Here is an 18,788-nt window from a genome sequence, read left to right on the forward strand (position 1 = left end):
AACAAAAGTTATAGCGAAAATTCCACGATGACTTGTTTGGAGCAGCGAAATTCTAGAATCCAAAGCTCTGATACCAAATGTTATGAAACCAGCTCAAGAAAAGATAGAAAAGATAGATCAACGCCTTAGAATTCAGCCTCTTCGAGGCGGAAACCTCCTTTAAATTACATAAATGAACAATTCTTAGATGATACAAATGAAAAGACCTCCTTTCTATATATAGGAGTCTAAGGGGTTATAACATAATCAGAGCCGACATAACAATAATAATGTAAGGGCATAATAATAACAATAGTGGGCTTCTATGGGGCACAATAGTAACAATATGGGCACTACATGGGTACATCAATATAATAAGTGGGTTATACTAATAACAATAAGGGGTTACACTAGTAGTATAGAGGCCTAACATATAAGGTGTTCATCTATCTTTTCTATCTTTTTGTGCGCTGGTCTCATAACATGAGGTAGCTGTACAGAGGTGGTTGTGCGAAGCAAGTTGTTAATGTGGTTGCAGTACACCAATATGTTAATGTTTTATTCAATGATGCAAGAATTCATGTGGTTGTAGATTAGTCGTTTTCTTTTATTATTATTACTATTATTTAGGAACGTTTTTTGCAACTACGGAAGAGACTGTGTAGAGATGGTTATGCGAAGCTACATGCTCAAAAGTATTGTGTGTAGAGTTTTGAATGTCAGTGACTGATCAAAGGGCATTATTGGGTGCTGAAGTAGTTGTCCGAACGAAGTTGTGCGAAGGTGGTTGTGCATGTGCGCATGTTATGCGAAAGTTTTGTGCAAAGTTTGCTAGGATAATAAATATACATTTTTTTTAATTCTTATTTAGGTACATATTTCATAACGTATAATCATTGATTAATATTAATTTCGACTGTCAATGACTAAAGGTGATATTGAGTGCGGAAGTATTTGTGTCGAGATGGTTGTGCGTGTGTGGAGGTTATTACAGAACAAATGCATGTGCGGAATTTGTGTGGAATGTGCGGGATGCAGAAGTGCATACAATGAAATCTTAAAAGCCTTTTGCACACAATGAACTGTGTTGTTCAGAGGTAGCATGTGGCCAGAACAAATTCTTACTGCCATAATATATGGAACCCACGTTTATTAATATCATTTTCAAATTTCAATGGCTCATGGAATGGGCATTGTCGAATCTAGATGTGGTTGTGCATAGATGCACTTGGTTTGCGGTTTCACATATATGCATTTGTCTTATTTTTAAAGTGTACGAAAATCATGTTTCTAGATTTGATGTTTTCGTGCTTATGTAGTTTTCTGAATGCGCTAGCAGATGTGTAATTGGTGAATTGAATGTTGAGATGACTTGTATTTATCTACAACTCTATTTCTATTAATCAAGAGGAAAAACATCGAGACAATGAAAAAAATGGATGGTCGTTTTATCTTTGTAACGTGTTTCGAACGCAAAATAGTGGCAGCTGGTGATTTCTAGGGAAATAAGACTGCAAATATTTGAAATAGCTGGTATAGTAAGGGGAAAAACACCATTCACAATGATAGACAAAACAGTGGAGCATGTAGTGTTTTCTCTTTGAAAATTGTGTTTAAGAGCTTGGAGTATTGTTCGAGCTTTTGTTGCCTTATGGAAACTCTTATCTTTAAATCTGAGCTTGGATGATAGCAACAATGCAGGGATACATAAGCTATATAGTATTGCAATCTTCTAAACTGATTTTTCTATTCGCTTTTGGAAATGTTGCGAGTTTTTGGTTCATCAAGTTTTTTCTATAATACTTTGCAATATTCTGTAAACTTCGGTTTTCTCTACGATATCACGAAAAATGAGTGCGTCAAGTTATTTGTAAATCAAATTTGGTTCATTTTTACAAAGTAGTGGGGAGTAGTTGTCAATTTGATTCGACATACAGGGTAGCTTTCTTATTTTGTGCTATTATTGAGAGTTTTATGAGTTACAAGTTTTAACTTTCAATAATTAAATTATTTTTCGTAGTTTCAAAAATCAAAGAGTTTAAAATTAAATGCGTCTATTTAGAATAAGGTTTGCACCGTATCTTAAATGTGTGTCAAATTTTGCGAGAAATGGTTGTGTCAACTTATTCATAAAATTTGATTATGTTTTACAGAGTAGTGAAACAAGTTGTCAAGTAAATTTGTTGTAAAGAATAACTCAATGTAGGTTACAAATTCGCCTGGAAAGTTTTTTTTAGCTGGAATCCGACGATTTTTTTTGCAAAAACTCTGATCATAGGAGTGTTTGAATCATTTTTGTTTTTGTATGGTGGAAATAGATTTAACAGCATCAAAAACTCACTAGACACCCAAAATATTGACACCTAATAGCTGTAACCCAAATTTCCCAAAATTTCTATCGAATTTTAGCAAAAGTATGGTAGAATTTCCACTATTTTCAGGGCAAATTTTGGTCTCTTTAGACTACTCTATATGCCCTTCGCACTTTACTATTTGTAGCTATTATTGGTGGTGTTCTCTACATAGGAAACTATTCGATGCAGAGAGAAAAATTCTCTATGGGATTCGGTGGGAAAAAATTGAAGAAATCGAATGCTAAGAGTGTTTGAATTGTTGTTTTTTTTTTATAATCTAAATCTTGACAATTGTTCATAATATTTAAAAAAATTCCAGGTTTTTAAAAATTGTTGCAGAAAGTTCGATTGTTTTCGAGGAAAATTTGTGGTCTTATTAGAGTGCAACATTATGGATAGCTTTTTGGGCCTTCAAAATTGATTGGAAAAATAAAGGAAGTTTGGGCACGTTGATGAAAAATATGGCGGTGAATTTTTGTAATTCGATATTATAGTTATCAATTTTCATCATCTTGGGTGTCAATTGGATATATATATATATATATATATATATATATATATATATATATATATATATATATATATATATATCTATATATATATAGATATATATATAGATATAGATATATAGTGATTTTTGGTGCTCTTGGAAAATTTTCCAGTGGGTTTTTTGATGGTTTTAAATCCATTTCCACTATTGTGAAAAAATAGTTCGATAGACAATGTCTATTATTGCATATCGCGTTTTTTTGTTTCATAGGGCATGCATATCAATGATCTTGAAGCGAGAGAAAAGCGCATACTAAATGTGCATGATGCTTTTATAATTTCGAAAAGATTTCCTATTACTGTCTGTAAAACTTGGTTTTGCTATCTTTAATGGCTATTTACTCAAAGTGTCATGTGTGACAATTTTCCACACGAGTAATAACAACAATCAATGTTTGTGGAGAAAATAGAGAATTGTATAGTGGAACGAGATTTGAATATGTTATTCATTGACAAAGTCTTCTTTTTTTTTTCCTTCGTTGCAAACGAATATTGGGAAGCAAGTGAGGGAAAGAGGTTGTTTGTAGTGATACGATTAACCCACTTGATGAGATCAATGATAGATAATTTTACTGGTCGAGAACTTATGAGCGATATGTGAACATGTCAATGGAGGAAAAAACAGATGACACGATTTGGAGCACCGGATTGGCGAATGCTAGGTGTGTTCCAGAGGTCTTTGATTTCAGAGAAATTGTTTATCTTTGTGCAAATAATTTTGATTTCAGAAAGAGGGAAATTAAGATAGGAGCGATAAAAGTTTCTCTGAATCCCTATGTATTTAGATTTTTATTCAAGTTATTAGAACCTAACAAGCATTTATAATTGTCCGTTGCGGATAGTTTCCTAGATGCAGAAAGTCGTGGAATTGACAACGTGTAAGAATTCATTTCTACAAGTTTTGAGGTTCCTTCCGAACTTTGTCTTGTAAAAAATTCTTTGTTTAGGAAACTGTTTATGGATTTATGTTCGTTGTTTGCCTATGTAGTTGGGCTAAAAAGTACATCACATGTCCCCGAATGCATTTTCTATGTGCTTTATGAGACATACACAAATAATTGTATGTTCAATTGGTATCATGTCATTTTGAATGAATTAGCTTTCCAGTGACATAGATTACCCAAGAACAATGGGTTCTTTATGATGTCATATCTGATAACTCTTCTCATTTCAAGGTGTGTGTTTGACGGGTTGCCCTATAATCCTATATTCAAGTTTCCCGAGGAACCAATGTAGTTATGGCATCCTATATTGTGGAAGCATGAAGCTTCTTAAATTTTTTTCTTAATTTAGGATGTGTTTGTGAGGCAAGTGTATAACATGGTAACTGGACAAGATCCTTCTCGAAAATCTGCAGAGGCTGAGGCTTTCATACTTTGCAAGGGGGAATTTGAGGAAAGAGAAAGAAATACGGTTATACAAATTTATGGTTTTGCAGATAAGCCATTGGTTTAACCAATTTTTCTTCTATATGGGATTTTTTTTGTTGAAATCTATAGGAAATATCGTCGTTGGCTATCTATATTTGAATATATAAAGAAGAGACAATTTCTTTCTTTTTTGTTTACTGTTGGAAAAGTCATTGTGAAGAATACAGTTCACGCTCTCATTTTTGCAAGGTATTTGGATGCTTTCAATTTAAGTGAAGTTGAGGCTATTGAAGGCTTTTATAAAGGAAGAATTTTCATGAACCACCTTGAGTCTATAAGATATAGGAACTTGTTTCTGAGAAGTAGAGAGCAGGGCGAGCAAAATCACAGTGTTGATAAAAAAACATTAGTAGATGTTCGATAGGTTTCTGAAAAAGAGATCATTGCTACGAGATAAAGAACTAAGAAAATAGGTGAAAAACCTACGAGGAAATATCTATCTTGCACACAAGTATTGGTGTGGCTTCATATACTATAAAAAGAAGAAGAAAAAGTAGTACTAGTAGAAAAAAACTAGTTTTTGATAGCCTATCAGGTGGTGGGGTTGATGAAGGGCATCCTCGTAGAGTAACTCCAGAGAGAGTGTATACTATTGAATCATTTAGATCCAAGATTTCACTTGAAGAAGATAGTATTAAAGAAATGATGGACTTGGAAGTTGATAACATTGTACTACCTAGTTGGTTAGTACTTCTTTGCAAGAAAACCAAAGAATAATGAAGGAAATCATTGAAGAGGACATTAGTTTTGATGAGAATTTTGTCACATTGCAGGATGAAAATTATGACAGGGGCGATAAGAGATTGAAGATTGAAAGAATAAAAAATTCCGACAAAAAGGTTTTTTATCAGGAAAAAATGAATGTTGATATATCTCCGGTTGCAATGTCTGGGTTGATGAAATTGCATCAAGCTGGTGGTGAGGTGCTTGCAGATTCTGTTGGTCGACGACAAGAAGAAAATAAAAAGGCAAAGGCAAAAATAAAAGAGGTGTAAAATTCTCTGAGTGTGGGTCCTTTACTGAAGACTCCATTGGTGATACCTGGCGGATTTAATAAATTTGAGAAAATTGTCAATATTCTGAGTGTAGTGAAATCGTGTATCATTAATAATATATCTGAAAGATTATGGATCATTGAATATGCATGGAAAGTTGCTTTTGATCTTTAGCATTTAAAGTAGATAATGAGGTCTTCCATTGAATTGGTCAAATGTGAGCTGGAGGGAGACAAGGAATTTGTGGACAATGACCTATCAAATTTTGGTTAGAAGCTTGATCACTATTCGAACTAGAAAGAGATAAATAAGGAATTCTTGATGTTGATCGGATGAGGCAGGTCAAGGCTACATGGTCTGGGAAAATTAGAACATTGGAAGAGATTATTTTTCAGTGTGTAGAAATAGAAAATCAAAGAGCATATGTGTATCTCAAGGGGGTAACGATTATTCAAAATTTAAATGGTTTGTCTATTACATATGAATCTTTATTAATTGCGAAGGACAAGTTAATGATTGATTTGGAGAATTTGATGATTGATTTGAAGAAGTTGAAACATTCACAAACAATAGAGTTCGATGATATAATTGATTTTAGTGCAGAGGAAATTAGCAAATGGATAATTACTTTTGATGTTGTCAATGAAGAGTACTCTGCCTTGGTTTTGAAATTGCAACAAGAAGCAAAAGAAATTGAGAAGGATATATTCAAAGAACGTGCTAAGCAGGACATTACCGTTTCTCCAATGAAATAATTCATCGAGAGATAGATGAGAGATGAAGAATATCAGACTATTATTTTTCATATTTTAAGTGTTTTAATGCATTGGAGCATTTGTTTTTGCTGTCAAAGCATTTTACTATTTAGATATTACATGTTCATTATGATGGAATATTCCAATTCTTGAATGAAATTCCTTGTTATCTATTGTAGATGACGTTTGGAGATTGTAGTTGACAAGATTGCAATCACAGTTGTCACCGAGACACCTTTGTGATTGAAGTATTGACATTTTCAAAAGTGCTTTATGCAGCAAAGCCTATTTCCTGGACCATGGATTTGTGATCATAACTTATTTGAATTATGATTACTGCTTTTTCTATATCTTAGTATGTTTTCTAATTATGTAAATAATTGTGAGATATTGTTTGACATGGAATGTTGTATGGACATCAGTCCTCTAACGTTATACAAAAAACAATAATCGAACATTTGTTTACCAGTTTTTGATTTGCGCTTTTATATATTATCCAATGTTCTGTAATGAATAATAATTAAAATGCATTTTTATTTACTCTATTCTAATACTGAAACTTTTCAACAGATATTTCAATTTTTCTTAGATTATGTTTTACATGTGAAGTTGTATCTATTGCATCTTCTGTGTCTAGCATTTGAATATGAATACAGTCACACTTGGTGTAACTATGTTGACAACTATTGAAGGTTGTTGGGCTAGAAATCATGACTATTCTATTGCAATAATCTTTATTTATGAATACATGCAGAAAATAAAAAATAACACACATTAATGTTTCATTCTGCCAGAATCAGGATATGAGTTTCCATAATGTAGGGGAGATTGCCTAAAATGAAAGCCCTGCACAACAACATATGATCATAATAATAAATAATAATAATTATATATTGAATTATGAGATCTATTTTTTCGAAGCATTGTTAAAAGGTTCCATATTTTTGTTTTGCAATGGTCAATTGTAAACCAATTTCTGTAAGTAATTTTCTTATAGACATATATAGTTTGTTTGCTTAAAGAAAATAAGTTTTTAAATAAGACCTAATGAACATAGAAACTTGTTTTATTGTGGGAAGTTTTTTATTGTGTGAAACTCGTATTAAAGCCTATGTTGCAAGGCATAAAATTTATAGTAGTAAGTTGTAAATGAGTATTTTTTAAACATTACTAGATACATAACTAGCTATGCGACAGTGGTTATGCATGTGTGGAGGCTTTGCAAGGAACAAATGCATCTGCAAAATTAAATATTTATATAAGTCATACTATATATAGAAATTAGTTTCACTGTGAGATTTATTAATTAACTCACATTAGTCAATAATAATTTTTACCAATTGCAAAAAAAAACAATAAATAATAATAATGCTATAGCTGAAGTTTTGTTGGTGATTGTAATCAATGCAGGAGGCATATACTACATATGAAAAAGAGGTGGAATTGCAAAATTGCGTTATGTAGAAGTGGAAGAAAGGAGAAGAAGAAGAAACACAAAAAACAAAACACCTTCATTGTGTGGAGCGTGGTTTTTCCATTTCCATAGACGGTATAATGACATTAACAGTTTGGTACCATTTTGGCGAAATAGACAAATTAACACATAATCAAGAATGTAAATGCTATTATCTCTACACTGACATCGATATAGTGTGGATGCAATTGTTGAAATCCCATAAGCTAGGTACCATTATCATAAAAAAATTCACATTTAATTTGTTTCATACATGGAGTAACTGATTTCTGAACTTTGAGATTTGTTTTTTAAAATATTTGTGCTATTTCTCGACAACATCTGCTTTGTTGTTTTTTAATTTCTATTTATTTTGTAAAACACATTTCACATGCATAAGAGTAACATGTACCACAAATGGAAACAGTTTGAGAGTTTAACATTATTAGCAATTACTCTAGTACTGAAAAATCGTACAATTTGAAAACCATAATCCAATTTTCAAAAAAAAATTAGTGCTCAATTTTCTAAATATTGTGTCATAATTTCTAGTGTTTTCTGGCCAAAATTGTGGTGGGTTTAGATTTTGCAAATTATTTATGCTATTTTTCGTAAATGCGGATTTTGCTATATTGAGTTGCTATATATTGGAAATGTCTTGTGTAAGGGATTTCATAGATAGGGTAGTAACAAGTGGTTCTTGTTTGGAATATCGTTGATGTATACCTATAGTGCAATAAAGTGTTGCAGGTTGACAAAAACATTTCAAAATGTACTGTAGAAATGGCTTTAAGGGGAAGGAAAGAAGTTATTTCCATTGATACTATTAACCCACTTACACTTATCGATCAAGGCTTTCAATGGTTGACTATGTATGAGCGATATGTGAATCTATTTGTGTAGGAGAAGAATAATGATAAGTTTTGGTTTATCGGAATAGTGAATGCTGCATGCATTCTAGAGGTATTTGATTTCAGTGAAATAGTTTATTTATGCATAAATAAGTTTGATTTTGTAACAAAAATATTGGACTATTAGGCAAAGATATTGGTATTTCTTTGAGTTTGTAGATATTTAGGAAAATATTGAAGCTATTGGTTTTGAATATACGGTTAGATTTGTCAAACACAAACAGTTTTTTAGTATCACAGCCAAATGGCTTGAAAATATTACAGGAGTTCTTTATGCCAAATTCTAAGGTTCCTTATGATATTTCCTTTCTAGATATCAATTTGTTTAGAGAACCATTTAGAGAGTTTTGTTGGATGTATGTGAATTTAATGGGCCTAGAAACTACTGCCACTTTATCATGTTCCATTCTTTATGTACTCTACTACTCATATAAAAAAAATGTGTATTCCACTCAGCAAATCTTATTTCAAGTGAATTGTGTTTTCAGTTAGTACATTTTTATAAGAGAAATAGGTTTTTCATGATGGCGTATCTAATAAAAACCCTCGTTTCGAATCACACTTTTAATGACTTCGCACATAGCCCTAATTTCAGTGTTGACAAGGAACTGATGCAGTTATGCTAAGAAACAAGTTATTTCAATTTTTTTTATTATCTATTTCAAGATATTTTTGTAAAAGAAGTTATTTTCATGATAACTAGATGAGAGCCCCATCGAATATCTGGTGAAGTACAAGTTTTCCTTTGAGGGGAAGGGATGCATGAAGAAAGAAAAATAATATGATTATTTGGGTTTATGGGTTTCAAGGTAAATCACTATTTCTTCCAATAATTGTTATGGGTAGGTATTTATGGTTGTCAAAGTCTGCAGACAATATTACGATTGGTAGGTTAAATTTGAACAGAAAAAATAAGAAATAATTTATTTCTTTATCATTTACCATTGGGAAATTAATTGTGAAGAATGCAAGCTAGCTTGCAGATTTTTCAAGGTCTTTGCATTGTCTTAATTTAAAATAAGATGAAGGCTCATGAGACGTTGATCCAAAAAGCCTATTTGTTGGACACCTGGGTGCAATCAAATGCAAGAGCTTGTTGGTAAAGGTTGCAAGTTAAAGTGAAAAGAGTCACAGTACTGCAAGAAATAATGAAGAAGTAGAAATGTCTATTAGAGATATTGTTGAACAAGCAAGTATTAACAGTGAAACAAGGGGTAAACAAAGAAGAGGAAAAGTTGTGCAATCTTCTATTTGCATATTCGAAACTACTATTCCTTCATCTTCAAGTGAAAGAAAACGAAAATATACTGGAGTTGCACAACTAATTCATGATCAACGATTACTTGTCGGAGATGACAAGAAGCCTCAATTGGAAAAATGCAAAAGTCCTCTACAAACAAGAAGCAATCAAGAAGCTATTAACAAGGAGATTGAAACTCCACTACCTAATTGGGTCAGTAGTGCTTTGAATGAAAAGCATTAAATAACAAAGAAAATTGCCAAAGAATTTTCTATTTTATATGCTCAGTTTACCGCTTTTGAAGATGCAAACTATAATAGAGAGTAAAATATTGAAAATTAAAAAAGTAAGGATGAAAGGTCAAAATATTAATGATACAATATAAACGAATCTTCATATGTCTGGAATTATAGTCATAGATGTTTTGAGATTGAATGAAGCTATCGAGAATGTGCTTGCAGTGTCTATTGAGGAATGAAACGTAGAGAACCTAGTACTAAAAGAAACAATAGAGATTATAGAAAATGCTTTAAATCTGGGTCCTTTTTTAATTACTCCATGATGCAGGAGCATTTAACCCCTCGTAAATTGAAGAGGAATCCGAAGCCGAGCGAAGAGTACGTGGATAGTCGAGCTGAATCGAAGGAGAAAATATGGGAAATCTGTTTTAAAACAGATATAAAACAGATTTGAAGCGGATTTGATGAATATAGTATCTGCCGTGCATGCATTATGGAGAGTTCCGTTGGAGAAAAATAAGGAGAGGATCTGATCGATCCTTCCTTTCTAACGCTTCTTATGTATATAAGACAGAGATCGAGAGGGCGTGATAGATCTGATTTGTGAGGAAATTGTGAGTGAGCAAGATGTAATCGAATCTGAGCTTGTTTCTAAGGCTGAAATGCCTTAGCCTGTAACCGTTTTGTATAAAATATAAAAGCTTGTTCTGATGTTGGTTGTGTACGCTTATGTGTGTGTGTTTCATAATTGATTTGATTTTGTGTTATGAGCCTTTTGATCGACCATTGATCACTTAAAGGATTGATGGTGATCTAAGTTACCGTTTAAATGTTATGTATGAAGAATCGTGATGAATGATGTGTGCTTTTCTGTGTCACATAGTATCGGATGGGGAAAGGACAAATTATGGAGAGATCGATTGCGTAAATCGATGATTAAATCGTGTAAAGCCTCTGCATAAGGAACCGAGGCGAAACTCGTAAAAAGAATGGAGCGTGGAATAGAAAGACCTCGTCTTAAAAGCCTATTGGATTTAATTTATGCTGATGGAAGAGTGGTTCTGATGTGAACAGAACCCTATTATTCAATCATTGAAGATCGATTATATTTGATTTAGTTGCAGATGGAAGAAGTGGTTTGATTTGTTTAAATCAACATTGATTGGTGTTAAGGGCTCAATCACACGGAATCGGCAAATTTTAATGCAGACTCAGACCACAACGTTTTGCGTTGGGAGGCTATCATATACGTTGGGTTGAGCTGCGGATCCGTCAATATTTCTAGAGGTGGTGGTATATATTTTGAGATCTGTGTAAGGTGGATTGGAGCAGAATTTGTATAATACTCCCGTGAGTTTGTTTTATGTATGGATGGCACGATTTTAATAATCCACGGTTCAATTAAAAGGTTTTAAAGTTTAAAACTCTTCCAATAAGACTTAGTGGGCCATAACCCACAGGCCCAGGATCAAAGAATTTAAATGAAAGGGGATTTTGGCAAATACCCAAGATCTCTTTTCATCAAGTGGTATCAGAGCAGGAAAAGGATTTCCTGCGAGAAGAAGAATGCAAGCAGAAGGGGAAAGAGGTACAGTTGAGTTAAAGATGGAGATTTTGTGGTCTTACCGTCGTGCAGATGGCGGCAGCGGAAGTGAGAAGATTTGCAGCAATATAGAGCAAGGTGTGCTCAATTGGTTCCAGAGAAGAGAAGCAGAAAGATGCCAAAAGACCGAGTGCGGAGGGCTTGGTGAGGTATCGTGTAACAAAGGAGACTGTTACTGCAGAGGTTGGTTGCAGCTCACAGAAGATCATAAAAGCAGTTCTACTGAAGAAATACAGTGGGTAGAATTGCTAAGGACCAGGAGAAGTATATGACCAGGAGGTCATAATTTTTTTTTTTTTTACCTTGGGAGTTTGATGCAGGAGCATCTAACCCCTCGTAAATTGAAGAGGAATCCGAAGCCGAGCGAAGAGTACGTGGATAGTCGAGCTGAATCGAAGGAGAAAATATGGGAAATCTGTTTTAAAACAGATATAAAACAGATTTGAAGCGGATTTGATGAATATAGTATCTGTCGTGCATGCATTATGGAGAGTTTCGTTGGAGAAAAATAAGGAGAGGATCTGATCAATCGATCCTTCCTTTCTAACACTTCTTATGTATATAAGACAGAGATCGAGAGGGCATGATAGATCTGATTTGTGAGGAAATTGTGAGTGAGCAAGATGTAATCGAATCTGAGCTTGTTTCTAAGGCTGAAACGCCTTAGCCTGTAACCGTTTTGTATAATATATAAAAGCCTGTTCTGGTGTTGGTTGTGTACGCTTACGTGTGTGTGTTTCATAATTGATTTGATTCTGTGTTATGAGCCTGTTGATCGACCATCGATCACTTAAAGGATCGATTGTGATCTAAGTTATCGTTTAAATGTTATGTATGAAGAATCGTGATGAATGATGTGTGATTTCTTGTGTCACACAGTATCGAATGGGGAAAAGGACAAATGATGGAGAGATTGATTGCGTAAATCGATGATTAAATCGTGTAAAGCCTCTGCATAAGGAACCGAGGCGAAACTCGTAAAAAGAACGGAGCGTGGAATAGAAAGACCTCTTCTTAAAAGCCTGTTGGATTTTAATTTATGTTGATGGAAGAACAGTTCTGATGTGAACAGACCCTATTATTCAATCATTGAAGATCGATTATATTTGATTTAGTTGCAAATGGGAAGAAGTGGTTCGATTCGTTTAAATCGACATTGATTGGTGTTAAGGGCTCAATCACACGAAATCGGCAAATTTTAATGCAGAGTCAGGCCACAACGTTTTGCGTTGGGAGGCTATCATATACGTTGGGTTGAGCTGCGGATCCGTCAATATTTCTAGAGGTGGTGGTATATATTTTTCGATTTGTGTAAGGTGGATTGGAGCAGAATTTGTATAATACTCCCGTGAGTTTGTTTTATGTATGGATGGCACGATTTTAATAATCCATGTTTCAATTAAAAGGTTTTAAAGTTTAAAATGCTTCCAATAAGACTTAGTGGGCCATAACCCACAGGTCCAGGATCGAAGAATTTACATGAAAGGGGATTTTGGCAAATACCCAAGATCTCTTTTCATCACTCTGATTGCAATATAGAGTTAGAAATTGTCAATTCCCACCGTTAGCACATTTCACAGTTCCATTGGAGCTCTACAATTGGTTAATGTAGTCAAATGTCATATAGTCAGTGATATATGCCAGAGATTAGAAATCATTGAACACACATGGTAGGTAGTTTTTTTTCTGTTATGGTTAGCACAATAAATCAACTAATTTGTCAATTTGATCACAACTAATGTTACCGAAGACAAGTATTTCGTTAATAATGATTTACTTGCTTTTATTCAAAATCTTGAATTGGTACCTAATTTGGACATGAAAAATAGAGAACTGGAAAATGCTAATCGAATGAGGAAAATCAAAGTTGGATGGTCCAAAAGAATCAATATACTATAAAACATTATTTCTGAAGGTAAGAGCATAAAGAATAAAAGAAGTGACATGTTTCTAAAGGCCATGCAAATTGTTAAAGATATAGACGGTCCATGCATTATACGAAATTTTGAATTGATTACAAAAGATAAGCTAACATTTGAACTAGACAAGAGAAAATAGTAAATGGAATAGCAGTTTGATGTTATAACTGATTTTACTCAAGAAGAAATTGACAAATGGGTAGTTGACTTTGTTAGTATTAATGAAAGGAGATATGTGTTAACTGTTGAGTTACAAGAGGAGGCAATGGAAATCGAAAAGTAATTATTTGATCAACATGTGAGGCTAGATATTACAATGGGATCAATGAAAGGATTCATTCAGGCTAAGTTGAAGACATTGGTTCAAGAGACCATGCATTCAGGAGATAGCTGATAGTCAAACAATTAGCCTATATGCTTTCACAAATTGTAAGTGTCCTTAAATGTTTGCATATTTTTTATGTGTTTACTAGTATTCAATCATGATAATTTGTTAATTTGACTAACGCCACATAGTCTACTTATTGAATGTTGTTCCATACTTTCTTTTGCAGTCTCCTTTTTCATATTGCACTGCCATGTATTTAGTTTTGGCTTATGCAAAAGAAAGTACTTAAAAAGAAGATTCCATAATAGCATAGTGAATGAGCTAATGAACTGAGCCATTGAGGATTTTCATTATTGAAACAAGAAATTTGCACTGAGAATCAAAGTTATTAATGCTTAGCATTTGATCTTCTATGCATTTGTAATATATTTATTTATTTCAAGTATAGCTATGGTGATTGAAATTTGAAACTCGATACTGTTATTGTTACTATGATTGTATTTCTTAATGTTACAGACTTATGCTTTGAGAATTTGTATTATGATAGTGATACATATATGCTAATAAAATGAAACATGAGAAAAATTCATTTTGCTATGAAACATAAATAATGTTCACTCTAATCATATTTTTAAATTTGTCCGAAGTAGGGCAAAGCTTTTTGTAAACAAATTTCCTTGTGCCGAGTACAAAGATTCATTTGAAATATTCAAAGCTTCCTCTGCATAGTGCACTTAATCCATAGTCTCGCATATATGCCTATTATGCAAATATTAACATCAAAGATTCAAAGTGCACAACCTTTAATCAATTAATTAGAAAAATTTTAAGTTGCAAAAGAAATTGATTTTGTTAAAGTGCGAAAATTGTAGTCAGTCCGCAAAAGGTGTTTGGTGACATTTTTGATTATTCTCAAAGGTTGTTCTGTTGCATAATTTAAGACTCCACATTTTCGCATAAAATTCATGTGCGGAGATAAGAAAATCCACAGGAATCGTATTGAAATTATACTATTTGAAAAAAATATGAACATTAGACTATTAATAAATGTGAACATTATACGTGTTGCAATTTCAAATTTGAATAGATCTTCTCGTTTTGTCGATTAACTCAACTAGTAACAGTTTACTCGTTAAGATTACTATTTTAATGCTTTCAAAATCATAACCAAAAGCTTCAAAGCTTTATATTTTGTATACATTTTGAGAATACAATTTAATTTTAATACTTTAATGCTTTCAAAATCATGATTTTATGTTTAATATTTTAATGCTTTGAAATAATACAAAGTCAGATAACAATGTGAAGTGATAACCATTTTTTTTCGTATATATTGAATTGAATTGCCAATGGAACCTTTTTGATAGTGTGAATTCCATTGCTCTATTCAAAAAAGAAAAAAAAAAAGAAAACATTAAGTATCTTTAGCATAATTATCAAGTTTTCTCAAGAGAAAAAAGTAGTTTACATAGCATTTCTTGTACGAATAGACAATGTGCGAAACAATGACATGGATGGTTTTATGGAAGTAGAAACAAAACAATATGTACCTGCCTACTAAGCGATCAATAAAGAAAGTATGTAGTTAGGACAAGTCTATTAATTCAATTAATAAAAGTTTCAAATGTCAATTACTGATCGAATAGCATTATTGAGTACGAAAGTGCAGTGAACTGCAATTATGAGTTAAAATGTTTGCAATAAAATCCTTTCGTGTGAAGTGTGGTGAACCAGAGTTATGACGTTAAAATGTTTGCAATAAAATCCTTTGGTGTGAAGTGTGGCGAACCACACATTGAAAGTTTTCTCCGCACAATGGAATTCCTTCGCACTTCCACACAAATGCCTTATTCGAAACATATTCATAGATATGAACATATAACTGCTAACATCCTTTGGTGTGAAGTGCAGCAAACCACACATTGAAAGTTTTCTCTGCACAATGGACTTCCTTCGCACTTCCACAAAATGCCTAATTTGAAACATATTCATATATATGAACATATATATTCTTTACAACTAAAATATTATTAATAATATAAGCATAAAGTATCATTTTTAATACTAAAATATATAATCAATTGAATAACAATAGTATTCATTATTTTCAAGCAAAATATTATCGCTAATCTAAGCATAAACAACGTTATTGAGAAACTATGCATTATTTAATACTAATATGTTAGCAATATAATCCTTTTGTGCTAAGTGGGGTAATTCACACATTTAAAGCTTCCTCCACACAACAATGTTCTTTTGCACATCCGCACATATGCCTACTTTGAAACATATTCAGAAATATGAAGATAAGCATTGTTTACACTCAAAATATCACCAATAATATCATATACATCAATAATTTACTAAAAATCTAGCAATAAAAGCCTTTAATGTTGTTGTGTGAAGATACTTTTACAAATTTCCAAATCATATATCATATATCATATCAATGTTTACGGAAAACCAGATATGTGTGGGAGAACCGAAAATATTATTATATTTCATTTTGTGAAGCTTTTACTATGCGAGAGAGCAGCTGCATAGATCCTTGATTATATAGCTATGAATATTTGCGCAAGACCAGGTATGTGTGGGATCTATTTCTCGAATAAATCTAATACTTTTACAAATTATCGTATATCATATGAATGCTTACGAAAGATGAAGTATGTTCCAGAGAATGGGGAATATTATTATGTTTTGTTATGAAAAGCTTTTACTGTTGATCTGTAAACTGTCATGGATATTTCACTGGACAATTCGTCACAACAGATTTGATAATATTATATTTAAAATATGAGAGTCTACACTATTACAGTTTTTTTTAATTTCTAGATTTGTAGATTTTACTATAATTAGTGCATGCATGTGATTGGAAATTATGCAGAAAAATAGAGAAAAAAAAAATAATCTCACACACAAACATAAGACGCAAAATATTCTTTATCGGAAACCCTTTCTGCAGAAAACCCAACTGGAAGGTGAGGCGGGTTCCCTCTCTTCCTCTATTTGGAAATATGAATGCACATCCAAAGAAGTAATGCCTATGGCCCGTGGGTTGCTAAAGTGTACATATCCTCTCCGTCTTCTGTACCTACTATCTCTCCTATCTACCTTTGCTCATCTATGGAAGAAAATTCTCTCGAAAGAATGGAATGCCTCTTCCTCCTAGTGGCTCAGTTATAACACAACCCGATAACCTACTAGTGGTTAATTTTGACTACATCAACTCTTACCTAGAGTTACAATATATATTCTTCTAGAGTATTTTACATCATATTCATGTGTCTAGCCCCTTTTCCATGAATAATGGGGGTTGAAACGACATCCTCCCAAACTATAAGCATGAAAATAGGAAGGTCAACTTCTGAGTGACATAAGTTTTGCATACAGACTCCGATTTACGCATTTCTTGCGTCGTTGGAAGTATATTTGTATGTAGAATAACATGAAATCATTTGATGCTACATCAAAAAAACATTACCCACAAAAAACGTCATTTGATGCCTCAAAACACTCCCAGAAGATTTCAAACCCCATTTCGCCAAACTGGATCTCGCCGGTAATAATGGCCCTGTGAGCTGATTCCTCCACTTTTTCCACTCTCAATGAATTGAGATGGATGAAAAACAATGTAATGATCCAATCCAGATCAACTTGCGGAGTACAAAGAATGTGCATGAGATCAATTTTGTAGAGCTTTGATGAGGACGGGGTACGAAGTTTATGTGGAAGATTTCATTGTGCAGAGCTTTTATTGTGTAGAAGATGGCATATGTTTGTCGGCACTTTTGCAATTCCCAGATCGTACATCTTATAAATGTTTATGAACGATGGGGTGTGTACAAGAGAACAATGAATATTATTTTGTTTCGTTGTGCGAAGATTTTATTGTGTAGTGTACGAACTATGTGTAGGAAAACAATTGAGCAAGCGTGTCCCGATATAGCCTCTACAGAAGAAATGTGAATGAAATATGCATCCCACTAGAATATTAGCAAAAACATTGTATAAGTCCAACATTTTTTTTGGTTCTATTGAGAACAAAAAATATGCATTGTTTAATACTAAATTATTAACAATGAAATCCTTTAGTGTCAAGTGTGGCGAACTGCACATTGAAAGCCTTTTCTGTACAATGGACTTCTTTCACACTTCCACACAAATGCGTAATTTGAAACATATTAAAAAAATGAACATACACATTATTTATATCTAAAATATTATTAATAATATAAGCATAAAGTATGTATTTTTAATACTAAAATATATATGTGCAGGAGAGCGGGGAATATTATTATGTTTTGTTGTGCGAAGGACGAAATATGTGCAGGGGAGCAATTTCATAGAGATTTGATTTTAGAACTATGAGCAGGGAATATTATTATGTTTCGTTGTACAAATATTTTACTCTACAAAGTACGAAGTATGTGCTGGGGAGAAATCACGTAGATCTTTGCTTTTAGAACTAAGAATCTTTGCAGAGGATGGGATGTTTGCAGTAGAACATAATGATTAAAGTTTTTAATTTTTATTGTGCAGTATTTTTGCTGTGCGTTTGTGTGGAAGAACAGGTGGTGCATAAGTAATTTCATCAGTGTATACGTACAACTCCATTTTGATGGTTTACCGTAAATGTTCCATGCTTCTCGAAGTTGCTCAAGGTTTCAATAACATATGTTTTGTCTGCACAATATTGGTCATAGGAAATTTTTCGTAGTGCATGTAATACTCTTTCAAGTTTGACGCCCCTCATAATACATTGTTTTTCAGTCCTATCACCTGCATGTATGATGCAATTTAGCTGGTGAAAATAACTAAATTTCATGTAAGTGGATAACAAGAAAGGAATATTATTGTATAAATTACTACATATTCTCAACATCATTTATTTCAATACATGAAAAAATATTGAGCATATAGGAACACGTGGTGTTCATTCTTTTCTTTATTTTTTAAAGGAAGGCATTAAACATAAACATTCCTAGTCCAACACTAGTTTTTTCTATTATTATTACCGGTCCAACTATGTT

This window comes from Pinus tabuliformis, chromosome 3_1, assembly GCF_031772625.1.
Source record: "Pinus tabuliformis cultivar Carrire ecotype Pingquan chromosome 3_1, CPIR1, whole genome shotgun sequence".
Taxonomy (NCBI): domain Eukaryota; kingdom Viridiplantae; phylum Streptophyta; class Pinopsida; order Pinales; family Pinaceae; genus Pinus; species Pinus tabuliformis.